The sequence below is a fragment of the Suncus etruscus genome, chromosome 2 (assembly GCF_024139225.1).
Source record: "Suncus etruscus isolate mSunEtr1 chromosome 2, mSunEtr1.pri.cur, whole genome shotgun sequence".
In the NCBI taxonomy this organism is placed as follows: domain Eukaryota; kingdom Metazoa; phylum Chordata; class Mammalia; order Eulipotyphla; family Soricidae; genus Suncus; species Suncus etruscus.
The window spans coordinates 97,960,500-97,979,741 of NC_064849.1; the positions used below are offsets into that span (position 1 = coordinate 97,960,500).

The following is a 19,242-nucleotide window of genomic DNA, read 5'->3' on the forward strand; positions in this document are numbered from 1 at the left end:
GAAAGAAAGAAGAAAGAAAGAAAAGAAAGAAAGAAAGAAAGAAAGAAAGAAAGAAAGAAAGAAAGAAAGAAAGAAAGAAAGAAAGAAAGAAAGAAAGAAAGAAAGAAGAAAGAAAGAAAGAAAGAAAGAAAGAAAGAAAGAAAGAAGAAGAAAGAAAGAAAGAAAGAAAGAAAGAAAGAAAGAAAGAAAGAAAGAAAGAAAGAAAGAAAGAAAGAAAGAAAGAAAGAAAGAAAGAAAGAAAGGCCACTTAAATAAATATTTCTCAGGATAAGGGAAGAGGAGCACCAGGAAGGAATAGATGAGGCTTTCCAAGGGGCTCAGCTCTGTAGAAGTCCCCCTGTGTGTGTGTGTGGGGGGGGGGGGGTTGTCATGGGCCTTAAAGCAGAGGCTGCCCTTCAGCTGTACATTGTGCCCATGAGGAGCTGATGTAACTCCTGCTGCAGTTACATCACACCTTTAGGAAAAGTGTCTTGGCTGTACAACCTTGTACTAATTATCCTTTGGGGGAAAGAAGTGTCCTCAGAGGCTCAATGGTTAATGTTAGACAGGGATAGTAGGCCCAGGAAGGAAAGCAGGAGAGAGAGAAAAGAGGTGCTTGCTGGAAGCTGTTTCTCCCACTCACTTGCCCCTATTTTTTCTTAGTGTGTGTGACCTTGCAATTTAAGTTCACTAAAAAAATAAGTTTAACTGTTTGCCCCTGGTACCATTTCTTTCTTTTTTCCCCTACCTTAGTTTATGAGGCAGAACAAGATGATTCAAGTACTGTGGTTCTGTTGGGAAAAAAAAGCTGGGAGGAATCCGTCTAGGAGCTATCAATATCAATTAAAAAGAAGAAGTAAGGGGAGAAAAAGAAAAGAAATGAAGAAGAAGCAACTACAAAATACAACAGACACAATAAAAAACTACTAAACAACAACCCAAAAAAGGAAAAAAGAAAAAGAAAAGAGGACTGGTATGGTGAGGTTTTGTGCTTTTTTTTAAGTGGAAGTAAATAATGATCAGGCTTAAATACCAAACCCAAAATCAACAACAACAGAACCAAGATCTGCAACAAGTTATATACAAAGGGGACTGGTTACACAAGCAGTAAAAGGGGCAAAGGGGAGAAGTATGGGATGCATGCTGGGAACAGAGGTGAACTGAGGTCAACACTGGTAGTAGGGAATTGCCCTAATTCACTGTCGCTATGTACCTTAAATATAACTGTTAACTTGTAATTAACATGGGTCTCAATAAAAATTATTTTTTAAAAAAGTGATTCAAGTAAATAAAAAAATTTTTTTTGAGTTGGAGAGATAGTTCAAAGTTTGGCATGTTTGCCAGTGGCACTTCAGTCCTGTGGTCCCTGAGCACCACTGGGTTTGAACAGTATAACTGGGACTAAGAATTTTTGATGAGAGGAGGTGGTATTTGAATTACATCCAGCAGGACTAGTCCTGGCAGTATCCATGGAGCCATAGTTAGGGTTGAGGATTGAACTAGGCCTGGCTGCATTCTCAAGGCAAGTGCATTAGCCCATATCACAATGTAGGCACAAGTATTGAGCCATTTGCAGAGTTGACCAATTTTCACAGGCTGTTCTCTGGTCTCTGGAGCACTGTTTGAGATTTTACATTCAAAAGCATTAAATTACATTTAATTAATTTATTTCCCCCCTCCTAATCTTCTTTGCTTCCCCCCACTTTTTTTGTTGTTATTTTTAGGGGTTCTCAGGAGTTACTCTTGGCTTTGCATTCAGAAATTACTCTTGGTTATGTTCAAGGGACCGTATGGGAAGCCAGAAATCAAACTTGTGTCAGTCTTATACAAGGCAAAACCCTACCTGCTTTATTATCACTCAGGCCCTCTTGTTTTAAAGATCAAAGTTCAAAGATTACTTGTATATTGTGCTAATCTGGGCTCTCACTCATGACTGTAGTACTCAGACATCTTCCATTTGCAGTGCTCACTAGGGACTGCACACTTTCTTTGAGGTGCACTGGGATCCAAAGAGCAGAGCTGCTGGGACCATGCTCAGTGTATGTAAAAAGCACCATAAATTACACCTGCAGACTCATGCTTGTAAGACAGATGCTTTCACCAGGAGCCATCTCCAAGGCCATAAATCCATCTGAAATGAGTTCTAAGGAGACTGATGCAGCAAACTTAAGGAGTTAAAGGCACTAGCGACAGGCTACTGGCACCTATTGTCACCTGTACTGAGGGATCATCTTTGAGAAAGATACACTGGGGTTGCTAAGGCTTCTAAGATACAACAGGACCCTCACACACTCACACTAGAAAGTCCTTAGAGTACTGCAGAAAGATCATGACAGGGGAGCAAAAGAGGAAGTTTTGCAGATTCCAAAGAAGGGAAAAAAGAAATGAAAGAAAAGGAAAAGGAAGAAGGAAGGAAGCAAAGGAAGAGAAGATAAGGGTCATTTAAAGGAAGTAAAAGAGATCTCTAAGCAAAAATTCTAACAGGTGATAAAGAGCAGAATTACTCTCACTCTCTTTTATTTTCTCTATCTTTCATTTTCCAGGCAGATCACAGAGGGTAATATTCACATAGCCATAGTGCAGTCTCTACTGGAGTCGTGACATGAATTGTTTGCTTCCAGGTATAATAATGGAGCTAGCCAACAGATGCAACAGCAACTACCCTGGAAGTCAGGTCTTGCAATTCTCCCTGGTAAATAAGTGAAGATGGGAGCGATAGGCTAGTCATTTGAAGAGCATGGAAAATAATTGTGAGAAAAAAATCTTTTATGACAATAAAAATAAAACAACATAGAAGGTAGATATAGAGGTAGAACACTGCCTGCTGAGGAGAGAAAAAGTCAGGGCTTAGAGAATTCCTTGGAATCTGTAGTAGTTTCCTGGGGCTTCCTTAGCATATTAACACAAACTCAGTGACTTAAATAGAAATGTATTCTTTAAAATTCTGAATGTCTGAAGCCTAAACTCACTTTTATTTGACTGAAATTACAGTGTTTTCACTGAAAATTGATTGAAGCCTGTTCCTTGCCTCTTCCAGCTTTGGGTATCCGTTCAATACTCCTGGGTCAGCCATGTGCAAGGCAAATACCCTACTGCTGTGCTATTGCTCCCTCAACATTCCTTGGTTTGTGGCCACATCAATCACATCTTACCCCATGGTCAAAGTACCTTTTTTTTATGAACTGAAAATAGTAGCATTGGTGTTTGTCTTCCTTATTTCTTAATTTAATTTTTATGATTTATTTTCATTGTGATATTACATTGTGATATTTTCATTGTGATATTACAGTTTAAAGTCAGTATTACAATGTACTAATGCTACTCCACCAATTCCTCCACTTATTTGTTTCCCTCCTTATTTATTTATTTATTTATTTATTTATTTATTTATTTATTTATTTATTTATTTATTTATTTAAACACCCCCTGCAGCTCTCAGGGGTTATTCCTGGCTCTGCACTCAGAAATCACTCCTGACAGGCTCAGGGGACTACTATATAGGATGCCATATAGTATAGAACTTGGGTAGGCTACATGCAAGGTAAATACCCTCCCTGCTATGCTATTGACCTGGCCTGTGTTTGTTTCCCTCTTCTAAAGGATAACAGAAAATCCAGGTCAATGACCTCACTGTAATATCCTTAAGTTACTCATACCTAAAAATATAAACCTATCTCTAACTTTATCTATTTATCTATTTATCAAGCTAGCCAGCTATCTTTGAACAGTTTAAGGGATTAGGATCTGATATCTTTGAGGAACACTAGAAAGCCATATTAAGGATCTTTGAGGTAGGGAATGAAAGAATGTGAAAGCCAAGGAAGAGAGTTAGAGAAGATGAGCTTGGTTACTGAACTCTGCAAAGAAAGCCATCATAAAGGGCAGAGTGTGAGGACACAGACCAGCCCCACCTGGGCACCTAGATTTGTGATTCTCCTACCTTAATCAAATTCCTCAAAGAGTTTTTTTTTTTTTTTGCCATTACCACAAGGCACACTAAAAGAAAATGGAGAGAAAATCTGCAGGAAAAGCAGCTCTTTGTTCTTGAATTTGAAAGGCTTAGATAGAAATATAGTGTGAAATTGTCTGAAATGCTTGGCAGCAGAGATGAGTCACAGAGTTCTGCCTGACATTTACAGAACATGCTTCCCAGCAGTTTCTACACTTGCTTGAGAGAGAGAGAGAGAGAGAGAGAGAGAGAGAGAGAGAGAGAGAGAGAGAGAGAAGAGAACTAAATTCATTGAAGGACAGAGCAAGATCTTTATTGTGATAACAATGGGTCAAAATTAGAAGAGGAGATGATACAGGGATAAATGAAAAGACCTAACGCTTGCCTGCAGAGCTAACAAAAGAGAGTCTACAGGAAGAAGGAGACTTGCTGAAGAGCAGCAAGCTTATTATCAACAATAGCTCATACTAAATCAAGATTATGTGTCGAAAAATATGCCCAGGTTTTTACAAAAAAATAGTGGAGTATCCAAATCCAGTTTTTTTGGAGATGTCCCCCAAGCAGGAACTGTTTCTGGATCCATCCATGCTCTCTTAGGATGGCTTTAGGAGGTCTACTGATGAGGAATATTATTATTATTATTATTATTATTATTATTATTATTATTATTATTTTGGTTTTTGGGCCACACATGGCTGCACTCAGGGATTACTCCTGGTTCTGCACTCAGAAACTGCTCCTGGCAGGCTCAGGGAACTATATGGGATGCCGGTGATGCAACCCTGGTCATCTGGGTGGACAGAGTACAAGGCAAAATGCCTTACATTGTGCTATCACTCCAGCCCCAAAGGAAACATTTAGTCGAAACTTACGAATAACAAGAAAGTTGTAGGCAAATTTAGGGCAGACCAAGAAAAAGATATTTGAAGGACAAGAATCTTTAAAACTTCACCATCATAGTGCAAACAGTTTTGAAATAATACATTTCACTTTGTGAAATGAAATCAATTTAAAAGAAAGAAAGGAAAACAACAACAGTCAGATTCTTTGCACTACCCATCACCTAGTGGCACAGGAGGACATTCAGAGACTGGTGAATCTGATGTAGGTTTTTAAATATCATCTGATGAAGACTGGAGAAAAGTTTGTTGGGTTTAACTTAGGGGAAATATTTTTTTTATCATTGTTTTTGGCCACTTGTGAGAAATGGGAAGTTGGTTTATAGCAGGCAGTCAAAATAAAATGGAGAATGCTATAGATTTTAAATTTCCAGAATAACTTAGAGGATGCATGTTCTAATCATTTATTAGACTGGAGTATCTCCCATTTATTTAAGTAGAACATTAAGACTATTATAAGTTGCATCAATTTTATTATTTTAAGAGAGGCCTCTGTACTCAGTGAATCTTGACTAGTTGAGCTGGTGGCTCAATGGTATGCTTCTTGAACCCTGTTCAATGTAATGCTTTTTGGACCCTGTAGTTATAGGGTTTAGTTCGGTCACCCTAGCAGTGTGAAGCCTTCAAAGCTTCACCTGCTGGGGGGACCATGTGGTGCTGGGATTGAACTAGGGCCAGTGGCATGTAAAGCATGTCCCTAAATCCCCACACCATATCTCTTACTGCTATGATAACTGTTAAAATGACTTTGTATTCTAAGCAGCCATGGCACATACTTTTAATATTTACCAAGACACAATCTTGTTACCCTCCTTTGGAAGAATGCTTAAAGGGAGAAAGCTTCTCCTGACTTGAGGATTGTGGGGGCAGTGGGAAGAAAGGAGACTGTGCTCTGGAGAATCTCAGGTAAGGATATAATCAGAATTCTCTACAGGAAGTCAAGTTAGTGTTAAGCAAGTGAGGCTTTGGTCAATAAAATGTAAGGAAATCAGGGTAAAATTGTGTTCCCTCATAAAAGGAGGAAAACAGGAAGGCTTTTCTCTCTTTATTGCTTTTAACATAATTATGCCAAAACATGCTGCTTAAATGATTCTGCCATATGGCACCATCAAGCAGACCAGAGCAGTATCTGTGATGTGCCCTTACCAGAGTTGAATTTCTGGGCAGGAAAGATGGCCTTACAGTGGGTAAGGCCCTTGCTTTACATGTACCCGACACACTGTGACAGTACACTGAACTCCACCAGGAGTGACCCTGTGCAATAATAAGGCCTGATAACTGCTAGGTGTGGCCCCCAAGCCTAATCCCCACCCACAAAAAAAACTGAAATGTCCAACTTATAGAACAGAATAAATATCTCCCCCAATGAAAAGATACATGTATATCAACTTGATATAAGTTAATGCATTGATGAAATTATTGTCTAGGTAGCAACTTGAATATTAGGTTCCTTTCTAAAATCTACACATAAAGAGAAAGCTGGATGTTTACTGGAGGAAAATAATCAGAGTAATAGGAAATGTGGACCTTTTGTGAAAATAGGATCAGGAGAGTTTAGGCTGAGCATAGAACCATGGTGTTTGTCCATTATTAAATAAGGGGAGGTATTTGAACTTCTTAAATATAGAAGAAAGTTTAAACTTATTAGTTCAGTCATGTGTACCAAGAACAAAGATCAAATTCATCAAGTTTTAAGAATTTTTGGGGGTTTGGAACATACCTGACAATGCTTAGGGAATTATTTCTGACTCAGGAATGACCCTTAGCAGGACTCAGCAGACTATATGTAGTACCAGATGTGAAGTTGGAGCATCTGCATGTAAGGCAAGTACCTGAACCCCTTTACTATTTTTCAGCCCCAGGAAAAACTTTCTAAAATGAAAATCATCTGGAAATTGACTGAGAGATGTAGACGATATGAAGTTTTAAGTTTTGCAGCAGTTGAACTTTGTAGTTTTCAAAAAGAATTTGGCACTGAACTTGTGATTCTGCAAAGCACTTAGAAATGGACTTTTTAGTGGTATTATTTCAAAAACAGAGAAGTTGGGGCTTAGTGAGGAGAATGGTATCTTCCAGCTCTCATAGTTCAAGCAAAAATAGGCCTGAAAAGTGAACCAGGGGTAGGGACTATGATTATATTATAAACCTTCGAAGTTGCAGGATTGGCTCTTAGACCTCAGCAGGGATTCTGGCCTTCTGCAGGACTTTGTGTTTCAGAGTCAGCTGGACTCCTGAGCTCTGTAGATTTGAAATAGGAGTTTAGGAAGCTGCCTTCTAAAGGCTCCAGACCATCCTCGGGAAAAGATGTTTAAGTATGAAGGAGTGGAAGTGATATCAAAGCATGACTCCACTGTCGAATTAATCAGAAATAATTGGCATGTACATTGTCCCTGAATCACCCCTGCCAAGGCCTGTGAACCCAGCAACAAAGAAAGTTCCTTCTGGAGCTACTCATAGCATTTTCCACATACCTTGAGGAAGAGGATTTAACGAGTCCCTGGTCGCCACAATGGTGTCGGTTGTACTGGTGAGTACAAGAAAGATTCTGAGCCTCGGAACTGTATGTATATAAAAAAAATACACCAGCTTTTTGTGGGTGGGTGGGTGGGGCTTCTGGGGAGTAACTTTAGGACCCCAATAGCGATTCAAGGCCAGCAGATGAAAAGCTCAAAAGTGCCCGGATTACCAAGACCACCCCGTGATGCTTAGGATCTCTAGGTCCACACCCAGAGGTGTTTTGGAATCAGACTCATGTGGTTGTAGGAATCAGACCTAGGATTATTGTGGGTGCTGTCTCCTGGCCCCTAAAAAAGCTATTTGCACCAGCTCCTGTTAGGGAGAGAGGGGAGCAGACTGGGCTAAGGGAGAAGATCCAGGTACTGCAGAAAAAGTAAAGAACTTAGTTTTCCTCCTCCAGGTACACCAACCAGCCCAAAAACATTCCTGCATATTTGTGCCGATCGAGGCTACAGGCAGCAGGCTTCTTAAAACTTATTGACCAGTCCTTGGACACTGGCTATGGCCAGAGGAGAAACTCCTCCTTTACTATAGACATTTACTTTACGACATTTACTGTGGATCCTTCTGTTCCTTTGGCAGAAGGCAGCTCTGGAAGAGACTGAGCAGTTTGCAGCAGGAAATGAATGAGTGCACTGATCCTGAGGGAAGCTGGGTAGCACACCCAGCGTTGCTAAGGGTCTCTTCCCTCTCCAGTTCAGCAGGATGTGGGTTTCCATATCAAACACCTCCATTTCCTCTGGGCAACCCTTCTGGCATATGATGAGATAGTTACATGAATGTTGCTAAGGACAGGAGATGCCTCCCAGGACTAGCTCCTTTCACTTGCTGGAAGCATTTCAAGAAGAAAGGCTGTGGGCAGGGGTGGGGGTGGGCCACAGTTGAAGGAAACACCCCCCCCCCCCCACACACACATAAGTTATCTAAGCCCGTCATGCTTTTGAATCATGAAGTTTGAAACTTTGATGATCTTCAGCCAAAAGATGTGCGTCAGACTTGCTGGCCCGACACACCCAGGATCCACATCCTCTGGGAAAGAAGTAACCCTAGTGGAGATGTGCCCCTGGCCTGGAGTGGGGGAAGCCCTGGGCAGGATGCAACTCCCACTTGTTTGTGGCCCTGCTGTAGACTCTGTGGAGTCACGCTCTGCCCCTCCAGGTTGCCTGAATGGCTCACTGCCCAGTGTACTCTGTCCTTTCATACCTGAACAATGGGTCCCCAGTACCTCAGTCAAAGGCTGTACTCACCCATCTCTACATCTCTGTATCTGAATATATGGCTGTTCCAATTTTTTTTTTTTGATTTTTGGGCCATACCCAGTGACACTCAGGGGTTACTCCTGGCTATGCGCTCAGAAATCGCTCCTGGCTTCTTGGCTTGGGGGACCATATGGGACACCAGGGGATCGAACCGTGGTCCCTCCTAGGCTAGCACGCACAAGGCAGACGCCTTAAAGCTTGTGCCATGGCTCTGGCTCCTGTTCCAAATCTTATGCATAATATATATGCATATTGTCATACCTGTTAAGTGTTCAGCAATTACTCCTGTGTTCAGGAGTGACCCCAGTCAGTGTCTGGGCTACTATATGTGGTACTGGAGACTAAACTAGTTGGCAGGCAGTATGCAAGGTAAATGCCTTAATCTCTGGATTTTCTCTTGCTCTGTGTATTTTATTTTAAATATAACACATGCATTTTTGTCTTGTTTAGTTTTGTTGGGGTTTATTTTTGGGGGTGTATGCGGCTTTCAGACAATACTTCTGGCTCTGCACACAGAAATTACTCCTAGTAGGCTCAGGGGACCATATGGGAAAGTTGGGGATCCAACCCAGGTTGACTGTCTAGGTTTACAACACATGAGACAAATGCCCTACTTACTGTGCTATTGCTCTGGCCCTATTTTTTATTTTTTTAAGGTAACACTATTTTATAAAACTATGTGTACTTTCAGGTGTTCATATTCTATGTTAATACTAATCTATTTTCCAGAGCCGGAGTGATAGCACAGCACTAGGGTGTTTGCTTTATATGATGCTGACCCAGGAAGAACCTAGGTTCGATCCCAGGAGTCCCATATGGTTCCCTGATCCAGGAACAATTTCTGAGCACATAGCCAGGAGAAACCCCTGAGTGTCATTGGGTGTGGCCCAAAAAAGCCCCCCCCCAAAAAAGAGTTTATTTTCCATCTTCATAATTCAGTGAAACCCTGTGGCCCAATTTACTCCCTTCTTCAATACCTTCCTGTGACCAATGTTTTGCTCTTGGAGTCTAGGGCAGCTTTCTTTAAACCTTTTTTTTTTCTTTAAACCTTTTTTATAGCTTCAGACTGGCATGTGTTCTACATTCACAGACTGGCAGTTTGAACCAAAGCTGTGGGCCAGTGGTTTTCAACCTTTTGACATTTACTGTGGACCAGCATCTGTCCATGGACCTGTGTTGAAGAAAGCTGGTCTAGAACTTTAAAAACTATTGCTCATCCATTTCTTTCATTTCTACATCTACCACATATGAATGAGACCAAGACAGTGAGGCTATTTGTCTAATTCATCAGACTTACTTCACTAAATGGAATACAGTTGAGTTTCATCCCCATTGCAAAAAGTAGGATTTCACAGTTGTGAGATTTCACAGGATTTATCTCTGAGAAGTGCTTCACTGCGTCTATGCACTGTAGCTTCTTCATCCCCACACACCTACAGCGGTACTTAGGTGGCTCATTGTCTCTTCATTGGGTTCCCTTCTTCTCTCAAGCAAGGGTCCAGCCCATGAGTCACCTTAAAGCTGCTAGCAGGGGCCGGAGAGATAGCATGGAGGTAAGGCCTTTGCCTTGCATGCAGAAGGATGGTGGTTTGAATCCCGACATCCCATATGGTCCCCCGAGCCTGTCAGGAGTGATTTTAGAGTGTAGAGCCAGAAGTAACCCCTGAGCACTGCCAGGTGTGACCCAAAAACCAAAAAAAAAAAAAAAAAAAAGCTGCTAACAGACCTTGTTTTCATTTTTGTTCTTCCATATTCACTCCAACTATCATTATTTGTAATTCTATTATTATAAATAATCTTTTCGTTAAGTAGATGGATGGAAAACTTAAACACAAAATTCCCTTCTGAAAACAGGAGAAACAGGGAGGCTAAATCCTGTGGTCAAGGTTTGTGATTGTTTGTGGCAGAAGGGGCTGTGTTTTGTTAGCAGTTCATGTCCCCTGGGGTCTAGAGCAGAGAAAGGGCACAGAATTGTGCCATCATCCTCTAAACTCATTCTGGCAGTATCCACTTGATCTCTGTTGAGCTTTAAGGAGGAGGGATGATTTGTATATAAAAAATGGAATGCAGACCTGGAGGTGATGCTGCTGTGGGTGGAGCTGAGTGACTATTATCAGAGTGACTAGCAAGGGGCTGGGTCCTTTGGCATCTAGGATCCTGGAATAAGAGGTGTTATTCCAGGGCAGTTGGCTGCTTACTTAACAGTAAGGCAGCAAGGATAGAGGAAAGTAGGCAGAAGCTGTCCAGGATGTGTTCTTTTGCTCGAGTGAAACCAGACTGAAAGAAGCATTATTTTGAAAAGAGGAGAAGAAAGACCATATAATTTTTATGTGGGGCATAAAATAAATATAAAATAATTTTATAATTATCTTTAAAATATAATAACTAAAGCTTACCACAAAGAGTGGTGAGTCCAGTTAGAGAAATAACTACACTGACAACTATCATGACAATGGTAGTGAGAGAGAGAAATAGAATGCTTGTCTTGAATACAGGCAAGGAATGGGGGAGGAGGGAGTTGGGTGGCATTGGTGGCGGGAATGTTGCACTAGTGAAGTGGAGTGTTTTTTTTATAACTAAAACCCAACTAATAACATGTTTGTAATTATGGTGCTTAAATAAAGATATTAAAGATATATATAATCACTGTGAATTATTTTTGATTGGGTTTCAACACCAATCTCTTCACCAGTCACTTTCCTCCAAGGCTTTTTAATTGTTTTTGTTTTGTTTTGGGATCACACCAGAGGCACTCAGGGCTTACTCCTGGCTCTTCACTCAACAATCACTCCTGGAAGTACTTGGAGACCATTTATAGTGTTAAAGATCCAACTCAGGTTGGCTGGTATGTGCAAGACCAGCACCTCCACTGTACCTTTTCTCCAGCCCCAAAGCTTAATTCTTTCTTACCCTGACCTTGTGTTTTGCCTCTGGAACCAATCTCAGGTAGTTTTTATTGTTTTTTTTTTCAGGACACTTGAGAGAATATAAAGTGAATTCCATGAAAATTAAACTCCTAAAGACCACCTTGTTGAGAACACCATTTCTTTCCTTTTTTTAGTGAACCTTGGCTGCTAGAACAAATCCCACAAAGTAAAAATCAGAAAAGTTCTATGTCACAGTGCCCAAAATGAGGTGTCAGACACTCTGGTCCCTGTGAAGGTGCTGGGGAGCATGTGAGTGGTGGTGAGTGGATCTTTCCTTGACTTCCCCAACTTGCTGGGCTTATTCCTTCAGTATCCTCCTCCCTCCTCTCTAAGACTTTTTATTTTCCCCATGTCTCTTCTCTCTGCCACTTGTAAGGACAGGATAGAATGAGGTGCCACTCAGACTATCTAAAATTACAAAAATAAAGACCCCCTTTTCAAATAAAATGACACTTTTAGGTTTCAGGTCTTTGAACTCAAGAAATTCTGGTTGTAGACATGCTTTTAATTTTTTGGTGTAAGCCACCTGGCTGGGACATGCTCTTGGTTTGGAAAGCCAGGTATAATTTGTGTGTGTGTGTGTGTGTGTGTGTGTGTGTGTGTGTGTGTGTGTGTGTGTGAGAGAGAGAGAGAGAGAGAGAGAGAGAGAGAGAGAGAGAGAGAGAAAATTTGGTATAACTTTCCTTGTTCCATCTCTTATCTACTTGCCAGCTCCCTTTCGACTTATGTATAGAGGCAGGAGAGCAAGGGGCTTCAGGCTGACAAGCCTGAACAGGGATCTGTATCCTGGGGCTTCTGACACCTTCTTATATGGCAGATGTTGAAGACTGACCTTTTTAGCATGCAGTACTTCTGTGGTTCACATACATTTACAACCCTGCCTCCCTCCTCCATGTTTCATCAGCCACTTGATGAGAAATACATTTACATCCCTATGTAGCTTTATTATGCAATAATGCTGTCTCCTAATTGAATTACCCATTACTCTGGTGGGAACACAAGGACCACAATCTACAGGTTCTCCAGGGAAGAGCCAGGTCTCAGTGACTGAATTTTTCAATCATGGGATAGCTTCCAAGGTTCTCTGCGGAGTTCTCCTGGAATTTCTAACCATGTGACTTTAGGTACAGAGAAAGACTCCCTTCTAACTTCCATAAAAGAGCCAAATTGGTATTGTATCTATATGTTTGACCAAACAGTGCTTTCTCTGCCTCTGAGGTGAGCCTTTGCCTTCTCTTTTATGTCTTGCAAATGCTATTGGTGTGACATCAGAAGACTGGCTTCACATATATTCTGCATGAGCTGCATTGATGGTTCCACTGCTCTTTTTAAATTATACTCATACTAGTCCCCTGGTTTCTTCTCTTCTTTTAGTATTTTTTTATTTATTTAAAGATCTTGATTAAAAATATGATTATGATTAGGTTTCAGTCATGTAAAGAACACCCCCCTTCACCAGTGCAACATTTCCACCACCAATGTCCCAAATCTCCCTCCATCCCCCCCCACCTGTACTCTAGACAGGTTTTCCAGTTTCCTCATTCATTCACATGATTATGGTAGTTCTCAGTGTAGTTATTTCTATAACTGCACTCACCACTCTTTGTGGTGAGCTTCATGAAGTGAGCTGGAAGTTCCAGCCCTCTTCTCATTGTCTCTGAGGATTGTTGCAAAGATGACTTTTATTTTTCTTAAAACCCATAGATGAGTGAGACTATTCCGTGTCTCTCTATCTCTCCCTCTGACTTATTTCACTCAGCATAATAGACTCCATGCACATCCATGTATAGGAAAATTTCATGACTTCATCTCTCCTGACAGCTGCATAATATTCCATTGTGTATATGTACCACAGTTTCTTTAGCCATTCGTCTGTTGAAGGGCATCTTGGTTGTTTCCAGAGCCTGGCTATTGTGAATAGTGCTGCAATAAACATAGGTGTGAGGAAGGGGTTTTTGTATTGTATTCTTGTCTTCCTAGGGTATATTCCTAGGAGTGGTACAGATAGATTGTATGGGAGCTCAATTTCTAGTTTTTGGAGGAATCTCCATATCGCTTTCCATAGAGGTTGGACTAGACAACATTCCCACCAGCAGTGGATAAGAGTTCTTTTCTCTCCACATCCCCGCCAGCACCAATTGTTCTCGTTCTTTGTGATGTTTGCCAATCTCTGTGGTGTGAGATGGTATCTCATAGTTGTTTTGATTTGCATCTCCCTGATGACTAGTGATGAGGAGCATTTTTTCATGTGCCTTTTGGCCATTTGTATTTCTTTTTTTATCAAAGTGTCTGTTCATTTCTTCTCCCCATTTTTTTGATTGGATTAGATTTTTTTTCTTGTAAAGTTCTGTCAGTGCCCTGTATATTTTGGATATTAGCCCTTTATCTGATGGGTATTGGGAGTCCCTGGTTTCTTGTTTTTAGTCTTTATCACCTTTTCAGATACTAAAAACTTTATTTCACACTAACTTCTCTTAGTAAATTCTGGTCATCATTTTCCATTGTTGAATTTACATATCAAAAATATGATAATTTACATAGGTACAATAAGTAGCCTTGCTAATTATATTAGTCTTGTCAGACTGCTCTAATAGACTTTCTAAAAGTCTACTAAACAGTAGACTTTTATCTCTCACCATTCTTTAGGTTAGAGATACAAGGTGAAGGGCTAGCAGATTTTGCTCCAATAGGGGGTCTTTTTCAAGCTGAGAGAGAGAGAGAGAGAGAGAGTGAAGGAAGAGAGAGAGAAGGGAGAAAGAGAAGGGAGAGAGAAAGAAACAGGTAGAGCTCTAGTCTCACATCTTCTTTAATGGTCATTAATCTACTCATTGGGGCCCCATCATTGTGTCCTCAGATCTAGCTAAAAACCTCCCAAAGATGAGTGACAACTTTTGCATTTCCTGTGTATATCTATGATTGTTCTATCATGAAACATTCTTCAAAAAGTTCATGCATCTTGCTGAGGACACCTGACCTTTTGAAGCTTCATAATTCACACTAGATGTCACCAATCTTTTCCATGTTAACAGTTTTGACTATGTTTTATCTGTGCCTTCGGTGTCAAACCAGGATAGCTACAAGAGGAGAAATGATGAACAACCATAGAACTATAGAATCAAACAGCCAGACTTCTCTCAATACAGAGATGGTCCAGTATTCCAAAGAAGTAGTAGATTTCAGTTCCTGTTATGGGAATGAGAATAGTATGTCCTATACCATGTGGATTTTTGCAGATATATAAAATCTTTTCCCAAGTTTTCATGACTTCATTCAGACATTTGTGTTTTGAACTTATGGAACGTGGTGGAATCCGTGTCCTAGTGCTTCCTTACCATTCAAGAGGATGCCGCTTAATTTCTAGAGCCAAGTCTATGTGGAACTTACTTTTGAACAACAGGTGTATTCTATAGCTGTTAATGTTCTATAAACATATCATCCTGGAGCAGTCATTAGAATTCTGGCTTGCTCTGCCAATTCCTATTCCTCAAATCAGCCAGCTAAAGTAAAATGGAAGATTCTTTGGTCAGAAGGACCTACTAAGATGAATGCTTCCCAGGCTCGTCAGTTTAAACCTTGTATTAAGCAGATAAATTTCCCTACAAATCTTATACAACTGGAAGTAAATAGTTTTCTTTTGAATTATTATACTAAATTAAATGCAGTTGTATTACATGGTGTGAAGGTCAAGACAATACTTTCTCTCAAGACTTTATTTGTTGACATGAATGATTTTGAAGATGACTATGAAGGAAAGAATGAATGTGAAATGGACAATCTGAACAAGAAGTTTAGCAATATTGCCCTCAGAGAAGAGTCTAATAATTGGTATTTTGATAAACTACCTGATGAGCTCATTCAACTGATTCTGTACCATCTTACGCTACTAGATTTGTGCAGATTAGCACAAACTTGCAATCTCCTGAATCAACATTGTTGTGATCCTCTACAATATATTCACCTCAATCTGCAGCCATACTGGGCAAAACTAAATGATACCTCCCTAGAATTTCTACAAGCTCTCTATATACTCTTTTCCAGTGGCTCAAATTATCTTGAACTGGTAACAGACCTCATCTGAGCTGCAGGATTTAGCAGATTTTTGAAGGTCTGTGGATCTGAATTAGTACAACTTGAATTATTGTGCAGCCACTTCCTTAATAAAACTTGCTTGGAGATTATTTCTGAGGTGTGTTCCAACCTACAGGACTTAACTCTGTCATCCTGTGATAAACTACCACCTCAAGCTTTCAACCACATTGCCATGTTATGTGGCCTTAAACGACTTGCTCTCTATAGAACAAAAATAGAGCAAACAGCGCTGCTCAGAATTTTGAACTTCTGTTCAGAGCTTCAACACCTCAGTGTGGACAGTTGTGTAATGATCAAAGATTATGATGTGATAACTAGCATGATAGGAGCCAAGTGTAAAAAGCTCTGTAATCTAGATCTGTGGCAATGTAAGAACATTACTGAGAATGGGATAGCAGAACTGGTTTCTGGGTGCCTGCTTCTGGAGAAGCTTGACCTTTGCTGGTACCCTACCCATGATATCAGTACTGGGTGTTTTGTCAGACTGGCATGCCATCTCCCAGACTTGCAGAAATTATTTCTTATAGCCAACAGTTCAGTATGTGACACAGACATAGAAAAACTGGCATGTAATTGTTCCAGGCATGGCAACTGGACATATTAGGAACAAGATTGGTAAGCCCTGCATCCTTGAGAAAACTCCTGGAGTCCTGTAAAGATCTTTCCTTACTTGATGTGTCCTTCTGATCACAGATTGATAATAGAGCTGTTCTAAATATTACTGTGAACTTTCCAAAAGTATTCATTAAAAAGAACTTTGCTCAGTGGCTTGATCTGTGTTCTAGATTAAAAATTAATGTGCTTTCTTGTGTCTTATTTGGGAAGGGTTTTTTGTCTTTTTCAATTCCATTAAGACATTTATGTTCCATTAGGCTATTTGATGATTTTGAAAAAAATAGGAAATTGTTTATTATTATTTTTTTATTTTTTTTACTTTTGTTTTTTTATTTTTTTATTTAAACACCTTGATTACATACATGATTGTGTTTGGGTTTCAGTCATGTAAAGAACACCACCCATCACCAGTGCAACATTCCCATCACCAATGTCCCAAGTCTCCCTCCTCCCCACCTGACCCCCCGCCTGTACTCTAAACAGGCTCTCCATTTCCCTCATACATTCTCATTATTAGGACAGTTCAAAATGTAGTTATTTCTCTAACTAAACTCATCACTCTTTGTGGTGAACTTCCTGAGGTGAGCTGGAACTTCCAGCTCTTTTCTCTTTTGTGTCTGAACACTATTTACCATAGCAAGACTCTGGAAACAACCAAGATGCCCTTCAACAGATTAAATGGCTAAAGAAACTGTGGTACATATACACAATGGAATATTATGCAGCTGTCAGGAGAGATAAAGTCATGACATTTTCCTATACATGGATGTACACGGAATCTATTATGCTGAGTGAAATAAGTCAGAGAGAGAGAGAGAGAGAAAAACTCAGAATGGTCTCACTCATCTATGGGTTTTAAGAAAAATGGAAATTGTTTATTATTAAATCAAGTAAAATGTAAGGAAATGTTTTCATGAAACAATAAACATTTTTTAAAGTGTGGATGGCTATATTACTTTTATCATCTATTAATCAGTATATTATGCTTTAATCAGCATTTACAAGTTTAAAAAAGAGTAACATGTAAACATTTTAACTTATTTTAAGGAAACAGTGAGCAATAAAATAATATTTATAAAAATAACTCCCAAAGAATCATCTGCAAATGCCATTATTATAAAGATCAATTCATTAAAGGGTTACCCTGAGCTTTTATGTAAAGTATTGTGCAGGTCATGTTTCAGATCCCAAATCCCAGGGAGATCCTCCTTGTTAATACTGAACTGCATGACTTGGTTTCTCAGCCAACCTCACAGCAAGGCTTTGGGAAAGGTAGAGGCAGAGTCTTCTCTAGAGAACCTCCTTTACCATCACACACACCTTTCCCATTTCAGCAAGGTTAACTGAGAGCATGACCAGACCAATTGCACTGTATATTTCTCACACAGAGAAACTGAGTTTTGCTTCCAGAACAATTATCCAGGTCTAGTCAGGAAGCAGACATTCCCTCGGTCAGTTCACTGGGAAAATTTTGATGAAGAAAGTCTTTGCTGAGGTGGAGTCAGCTCCCAGGGCATCAACTGGGATGTGGACAGAGGTTTGCAGGACAGCAAAGCCTCTTCTAGTCCCAAAGATAGAAATAATGAAGCAAGAAGGCCCTGACACTGAGGGGAGAGCAGGTCTAGCATGAAGTGTGTTTGGGGTGAGGAGTGTGGGCTTTGGTGTCCTGATAGCAACTTCCAGCTACTCTGTGCTACAGCTGCAGCTGCCTCTGACAACTCTGCAGTGGAAGGAAGGAGTGACTGAACTTATTTCCAAGCACTGCTCTAAAGCCTCATCTGCTTGGTTTAAAGTGCAGCTGGAATTTTTAGTCCAGAGTCACCCACAGGTGCCAGTGGAGTGATGCCCCACCCACCTGTTTTCTTTTTAAATAATAATTACTTTATTTAATTACAGTGGTTACAAAATTGTTCATGATTGAGTTCCAGTCATACAATGTACTTCACCCTTCATTGGCACACATTTACAGTCACCATTGTCCCATTTCCTCCCACTGCCCCCCCACTACCTCTTGGCAGACGTTTTACTTCTCTCTTTCTCTCCCTCTCTTCCTCCCCTCCTTTTGACACTGTGGCTTACTCTATTGTTAATGAAAGGGTATGTGTGTATCATGCTTTAGCATCCATTTTTGTCCAGTGTAATCAGTTCCAAGTTTCATTGTCATAGTGGTCCCTTCTCTACCCTAACTGTACTGACCGACTATTTGTGGCAAGCTTCCTACCATGGGCTGGTGCTCTAGGCCCCCTTCTCTGTTGTTTCTGGATTTTATTACTATACTATCTTTTATCTTTCTTATATCCTACAATTGAGTGAGATCATTTTATGTCTCTCCCTCTCTCTCTGACTCATTTCACCCACCTGCTTTCTGATGGAAATTCCCAGACGTTCTGTCTCCTCAGGTATCCCCATAGAGGTCTGCTGTAGTTAGAACTGTCACATTTGCTCTCACACTTGCTTCTCTGACTTTTCTGTTGGATTCTTCCCTTTCAGGACTTCTGGCATTGAACTTTCCAGAAACCAAGTGTTTTCGTCAGGCTTTGCTTACAGGGATGGCCACCAGAGACCTGAATATCACACCAGAATTGTGCCCCAAATCAGGGAACATTGTGGGAGAGATTAACTTGACCTCTTTTTTTTTTCCTGCAATTTCAACTCCAACCTCCAACTGATTCAATGGGCCAGACACTAGGAGTTCCAGGGAAACTGAATGTGCTGAGTTTGGGGTTAGCCTCCTAGATGGTCTGAACAGACTGGGAAGGAGAGAAAATAGATATAGCAAGAGGAGAAGACCCAGCACAGTTTGAAATACAAACCTTGTGCTGGAGAGACAGAACAAAGGGTTGAGTGCATGCTCTGCATGTAGGGGATGCTGGTTTCATACCTGGTACCTCACAGTTCCTCACTTGGAGTGACTCTGGAGCACAGATCTGGAAGAGCCCATAAACACTCCACATGTGGCTACCCCCATTTACCAAATAAAATATAACACAAAGACTACTTTGCTTCTT

General features: G+C 40.5%; 1 pseudogene; it reads left to right on the forward strand.

The window, feature by feature from the left end:
- The first annotated feature begins 14,531 nt into the window (after positions 1–14,531).
- Positions 14,532–18,854, forward strand: LOC126001815 (F-box/LRR-repeat protein 4-like; annotated as a pseudogene).
- The last annotated feature ends 388 nt before the right edge of the window (positions 18,855–19,242 follow it).